General features: G+C 43.7%; 1 protein-coding gene across 1 annotated transcript in view; it reads left to right on the top strand.

Annotated features, from left to right (window-relative positions):
* Positions 1–7,500, top strand: part of enpp2l (ectonucleotide pyrophosphatase/phosphodiesterase 2-like) — a 24,636-nt gene that overhangs the window by 186 nt on the left and 16,950 nt on the right. The window lies entirely within an intron of this gene.

Below are 7,500 nucleotides of genomic sequence, written 5' to 3'. Positions count from 1 at the left end.
CTCGAGTCGAGCTGAGAGGCGAGCAAAGGAAGAAGTGTCGCAGATGTTAGTTGATGAGTTTTGTAATAAATCTTGGGTTTGTTCTGTGTGGGTCGCTTTGCAGGTCAGATTTCGCAAGCTGGTGTGTAAATACAAACTATTGAACTGTCCAGTGTGTTCACTTCTCCAGAACAACAATTCATACACAGTACAAGTCATGCAAAAGCCTGTTTTAATATAAATGACTAAGCATGTCATTACAGAAATCACTGTCATTATTAATGCATCTTATTAATGTCTAAAGATCCGTATTCATTCAAGTTATATAAAAGTATATGAAATTCAGTCAGATTTGATTCAACTTTGTATTAGTTGTCATTATTTAGAGGCTGTAAAACACCGAATAACGTGTAAATATGTTTAAATGAGGTACGCAGGATTTTTCCGAATCTTCAAAACGTCCATTTTTTTTTACGTTTTCTCTTGCGAACGTTGAGGAAACATTACATTGTATCATTTTTCAAACATTATGGGAACGTTACTTTTGAATGTTCTTTGAACGTTCTGAAACAAGTAACATTTAAAAAATGTCAGACGAACTAAAACGTTTCATGCACGATGTATAATAATGTTTTTGTGCTAATGTTTTGAGAACATCATTAAAGATTAGATCATATTGAACGAACGTTCTATTAACGTTACTGTAAGAACGTTCTATGTGTGTTTGATGATGTCATTCTCAAGGTCAGATGGTTGAAGTGTGTCAGTGATGAGCAGATGAAGAAATAGCTCTCCTCCCATCCTGACACACACTTAACCCTGAACACACACGTAACCCTGAACACACACACACACACACACACACACTTAACCCTGAACACACACTTAACCCTGAACACACACACACACTTAACCCTGAACACACACACACACACACACACACACACACTTAACCCTGAACACACACACACACACACACTTAACCCTGAACACACACTTAACCCTGAACACACACACACACATAACCCTGAACACACACAAACACACACGTAACCCTGAACACACACACTTAACCCTGAACACACACACACACACATTTAACCATGAACACACACACACACACACACACACACACACACACACACACACACACACTTAACCCTGAACACACACACACACACACTTAATCCTGTACACACACACACACACACACACACACACCTAACCCTAACACACACACACACACACACACGCACACACACACGCACACACACACACACACACACACACACACACACACACACACACACACTTAACCCTGAACACACACACTTAACCCTGAACACACACACTTAACCCTGAACACACACACTTAACCCTGAACACACACAAACACACTTAACCCTGAACACACTTAACCCTGAACACACACTTAACCATGAACACACACACACTTAACCCTGAACACACACTCACACTTAACCCTGAACACACACACTTAACCCTGAACACACACACACACACACACTTAACCCTGTACACACACACACTTAACCCTGAACACACACAAACACACTTAACCCTGAACACACTTAACCCTGAACACACACTTAACCATGAACACACACACTTAACCCTGAACACACACACACTTAACCCTGTACACACACAGACACATTTAACCCTGAACACACACACACTTAACCCTGAACACACACACACTTAACCCTGAACACACACACACTTAACCCTGAACACACACACTTAACCCTGAACACACACACACTTAACCTTGTACACACACTTAACCCTGAAAACACACACACACACACACACACACACACTTAACCCTGAGCACACACTTAACCCTGAGCACACACTTAACCCTGAGCACACACACGTTTAACCCTGAACACACACACTTAACCCTGAACACACACACACACTTAACCCTGCACACACACACACACTTAACCCTGTACACATACACACTTAACCCTGTACACACACACTTAACCCTGAACACACACACTTAACCCTGTACACACACTTAACCCCAACAAGCTATAAAATCAGCCAAAACAACAAAAAATCAACAGCTTCCCTCTTTTATTTCACCCCTGAAACAAATTTGTCTCTGAAGAACCAGGTTCCCTTTCGGGAACGTTGACTCGAATTGAGTAGCTATATGGTGTGGGAAAACTCCTTTTCTCGAGAATATTGAAGCCTTTATTTTAAAACGCAACCACAGTGCAGGCTGTCTAAGCGTGCTGATTGGCTGGGCTGCGGGAACTGCACAGACCTATGATGAAGCAGCGAGGACTCGCAAACCTATCAGGGCGTTCGCATCGACGCAACAGCCCAGCAGCGGATGCAGCGACCGGCGGCCTCCTGCTCTGCGTCCTGAAGCCTTTTCACAAGAACAGCACGGCGTTGAACAAGTGTGCAGTCCTCTTCATAGCCCCTCTCTGGCGGACCCAGACATGGTTCCCCGAGCTGCTAGGGACAGCTCCCTGGCCTATAGGACACCCTCACGCCGGCGAACAGGACAGTCTGGCACCCCCGTCCCGACTTGCGGCGGTCGTAGCAGCCCTCCGTGCTCCTGTGGCCGGCCAATCTATAAACTGATTGTATGCTTCCTCAAAGGGGGCAGGAGGCTCAACCCGCCGACCTCCCTCTGTCCCCCCTGGGACCTCTCCATGGTCCTCAGGGCTCTTAAGGGACCGTCAGCTTACTTAAAGCCACTTTCGCTCAAGACCGCACTCCTGCTAGCCCTAGCATCGGTCAAGCGAGTAGGCGATTTACAGGCGATCTCCATGAACCTTCCTGCCTTGAGTTTGGGCCCAACGTCTCCAGAGTCATCCTCAAACCAAGACATGGTTACGTACCCAAGGTGCTCTCGACTAGTGCTGCACGATTAATCATATCGCAATCGTAATCGCGATGTCAAGCCTATGCGATTATATGACGCAAAATACTGCGATTTTATATGAAATAAACAAATTAGGGCTGTTAACGCAGCATCTGTTATTTTTTGTCATCCTGTGGCTAGTGTTACATGATCCCGCTCTTATTCATGCGAATGCTTTAAACCATTCAGCGAGACAAGTCAAAAGAGAGCGCGCTGCCTGTGTGTGTCCTGACTGAAAGACGCGCGCCAGTATCATGCGCGTGCACAGACCGCGCGCCAGAATACAGTTTTGCCACACAATTATGCCAAAACATCAATTGTCGAGTGTCTTCATAACATAAGAGCAGTCTTATGATGGTCGTAAAGAGTTGAGAGAGAATAAAGCGCGTGTGAGATCCGCGTCTCTGTCAGCAACTCTTAAAGGGCCAGCATCCAATAATGCTTTCTGTCAGTAAAGTTAATCAAAGAACAAAGGGAACAGAGAAAAACACTCACTGCTCTTGACCAAAGAACTTGTGTAGCTTTAAATAGGATTTTAGTCCATATAATTTATAATTTATGCAGCGCAGACTGTTTGATAACTTTATTCAATTTCTGTATATGTCCTACCTGTAGACAGGAAGAGCACAGGTAAATATGACATTTATTATGGGTTTATGTGAGGATTGTTTGAAGTTCAATTAAATTAAAATTAAATTAATTTTTATCCAGACATCAATGGCTTATTGATCATTATAGGTGTTATCAATCATTTAGTTGTTGTTGCTAGTCTGAGTTGAGAAATACACATTTCAGAATTATCACTAATCTGTGTGTGCATTTTGCTTTAGAACCAAACAAGTTGACTCATGAAACCATTTGTTTATTATATCGCAATCGCATATCGCAATATTGACCTCAATAATCGCAATATGACATTTTCCCCAAATCGTGCAGCCCTACTCTCGACTCCGTTCAGAGCTTAAGTTATTTCACTATCGGCTCTTCCCCCGTCGGAAGATGATAGAGACTTGAATCTACTCTGCCCTGTCAGGGCTCTCAGACTCTATTTAGAGCGTTCTGCCCCGTTCAGGCAGCCGGAACAGCTCTCTGTATGCTTCGGTGGCCGCACCAAAGGGTCCCCAGTCACGAAGCAGAGATTATCTCGATGGCTAGTAGATGCTATCTCTTTAGCCTATGCTTCAATGGGCCTTCAATGCCCCATAGGTTCTATTAAACGACTTCTACTCCTCACACAACCTGGATTTTATGTTCATCACAGAGTCCTGGATAAAGGTCGGTGATTTAACTCCTTTCTCAGAACTGGTTCCAGTAAACTGTTCTTTTTTTTAACTCTCCTCGTCCGAGTGGTCGTGGTGGTTGGGATTATAACTGTCTTAAACAATTCTTTCTCCTCACGCTGCCGGCTAGTCACTGTAACGGCTTTCCCCAGCTTTGAATCTCAGCTTCTCCACCTTGACTGGAATGGTCTGCTTAGGGGTGATATATCGTCCTCCACACTCCACTAATGATTTTATACAGCATTTTACTGAGTTCATTGGCAGTATTGCCACAAACTATGATCGCTTCCTTTTGGTGGGAGATTTTAATATTCACGTCTGTTGTCATTCAAATTCCTTATCGCAGGAGTTTCTTGACTTAATAGATGCTTTTAATCTACTGCAGTGGGTCAAAAACTCTACGCACATTCAGGGCCATACATTAGACCTTGTGTTATCCTACGGGATCGATGTCTCTGATATTGTATTTTCTGATTATCTGCTCTCCGATCACAAGCCTATTCTATTCTCACTGTCTCTCCCGGAGCTCTCTCAACCCACAATTGCACCTGTTATGTCGCGGGTCTACTCTCCTCAGTTCAGCACTAACTTTGACCTGTGCTTTGCTGATCTATGTTCACACTTGGACTTGGACCAACCACTATCTGACCTGGATGCGGATCAACACTTCAGCCTTTTAAATTCTGCCTGGCTTAAGGTAGCTAACGTGACTGCTCCTTTCAAGCCTCACATATCCAAACCAAAATCTAATCTGTGGCAAAACTCTGACTCTCGTCATCATAGACAAATTTGTAGAGCGGCCGAACGCAAATGGAAGCGAGACAGGCAGATTGTCTCCTTCCATTTGTTCAAAGACGCTCTTACAGCATACCAGAAGGCAGCTAAGTCAGCTAAAGCTGCATATTTCTCTAACTTAATTGAATCCAACCACTCCAACCCAAAGGTCTTGTTTTCAGTCATTCAGTCTGTTATAAATCCTTCTTCTAAACTATCTGTTGCCTCTGATGCTCTATGTGAAGATTTCCAGAGATTTTTTGTGAACAAAATCACTAAATTAAGACTTAGTGTTTGCCCTAACTTAACTCTCCCCTCATTCGTGTCACCTACTACTTGTGTTTGGGAGGTTTTTGATCCTATCAACCTCCAGACACTAAAGGATGTGTGCACCAAGCTTAAACCTTCGTTTTGTCCAAATGATATCATTCAGCCGAAATTTCTAAAGTTAATCATCGACTCTGTGGGTCCAGGTTTGGTATCTCTTTTTAACAAGTGTCTCAATACGGGCTCTGTTCCAACTAATCTTAAAGTGGCTACGGTCACTCCTTTGCTCAAGAAGCCTTCACTGGATCCTTCGATTTTACAAAATTACAGACCCATCTCTGTTTTGCCTTTTATTTCCAAGTTATTGGAGAAAATTGTGTTTAATCAACTTCAGCACTTTCTTTCAAATAACTGTATCTATGAGGCTTTTCAATCTGGGTTCAGGACTGCCCACAGCACTTAGTCCGCCCTTCTGCGAGTGCTAAATGATATTTTTATCTCCACTGATTCGGGTGATTCTGTGGTTTTAGTTCTCTTAGACCTTTCGGCAGCTTTTGACACTGTTGACCACCCTACTCTGTTGGCTAGACTTGAGACTGAGGTGGGCCTAAAGGCTTCTGTCCTGTCATGGTTTCAGTCGTACCTTTCTGACAGAAAGTTTTTAGTTAAGATGGGTAATTTCTCCAGCTCCATGGCACCTCTAACCTGTGGTCTTCCACAGGGCTCCATTTTGGCTCCCTCTCTATTTTCTCTATACATCTTAAGGAAACATAGTGTATCATTTCATCTTTATGCAGACGACACCCAAATTTACATTCCTTTTAAAAGAAATAACCCTGCAGCGTTAAACTCTCTTCTATTATGCCTAGAGGAGGTAAAGGCATGGCTGGCTCAAAATTTCCTCTCTCTAAATGATGATAAGACCGAGGTCATTGTCTTTAGCCCGAGTGAAAGGTCCCAGTACATAAGCCCAGACTTGGGGAGTTTATCTCACTTTAAATCTACAGGAGTGCGGAACTTAGGTGTTCTTGTTGACCAGTCTTTAAAATTTGACAAACACATATCATCTGTTATCAGCTCCGGTTTCTACCAACTTCGCTTATTATCTAAAATCAAAGGCTTTCTTACTCCGATAACTTTGGAAATGGCGGTTCATGCCTTCATCACGTGTCGGCTAGACTATTGCAACTCACTTTACTGTGGGATATCAGTTTCTCAAATTGCCCGTCTTCAGTTGGTCCAAAATGCTGCGGCCAGACTTATCCTTAACTGTCGCAAATACGACCATATCTCTCCGATTCTTAAATCGTTACACTGGCTGCCAGTCCGGCAGAGAATAGATTTTAAAATCCTCCTATTTGTTTTTAAATCTTTACACAACTTAGCTCCAGCCTATCTATCCGAACTCATTCATCCCTATACTCCGTCCAGAAGCCTAAGGTCACACGACCAGGCTCTGCTGGTTGTCCCTCGTGTCAGACTTAAGCGTAGAGGGGAGCGTGCCTTTGCAGTGGCAGGGCCTCGTCTGTGGAACACCCTGCCTCTAGAGATCCGAACGGCCCCCACCCTTTTCTATCTTTAAGTCTTTGGTAAAAACCTACCTGTTTTCTTTAGCTTATTGATCTCTTTTTTTTTTCTTTTTTTTTCTTTTTTCTTTATTTCTACGATTTTATATTTGAATCTCTGTTAAGGCTTTTCGTAGCTCTGCTGCTTTTTATGTGTTTTAGGGGTTGTTTTCGCTGTTTTTACTTTTCTTATTTGTGTGTTCTGTAAAGCACTTTGGTCTGTCTAAGCGGCTGTTTAAATGTGCTATACAAATAAATAAATGAACTTGAACATAGGTGTCAGGGCTCACTCCACAAGGGGCATGGGCTCTTCATGGGCATAGTCCAGTGGTGTACCAATTGAAGACATTTGTGCGGCGGCCGGCTGGTCTTCGCCGTCCACATTTGTAAGATTTTACAACTTGAAAGTGCCGGCCCTGCAGGCACGAGTCCTTTCTATATAGGGTTTCTATTTCTAAGGTCCAAGCCTCTACATATGCCTTCGAGGGCCCCGTCTCATCCGGTCCCCGTTGGATTCTGACTTTAGTTCTACTATAACTAACGAGTATTGCGTAGCCGGCCGTGCTGTTACGCTGCGCGTCCAGGTGCAGTCGATTTAACCTGATTCCCATGGCCAAATGTGCCGCTTATACAGTCAGCAGCCACGCCCATTCTGGCGCGCGAGGCGTGAAGCGCCCTGATAGGTTCGCCATAGGCGCGCTTAGACAGCCTGCACTGCGTTTTA

Source organism: Rhinichthys klamathensis, unplaced genomic scaffold, assembly GCF_029890125.1.
Source record: "Rhinichthys klamathensis goyatoka isolate OS25496 unplaced genomic scaffold, OSU_Roscu_1.1 h1tg000176l_1, whole genome shotgun sequence".
NCBI lineage: Eukaryota > Metazoa > Chordata > Actinopteri > Cypriniformes > Leuciscidae > Rhinichthys > Rhinichthys klamathensis.
The sequence above is the reverse complement of the archived record's forward strand: the minus strand, read 5'-3'. Positions and strand labels throughout refer to the sequence as shown.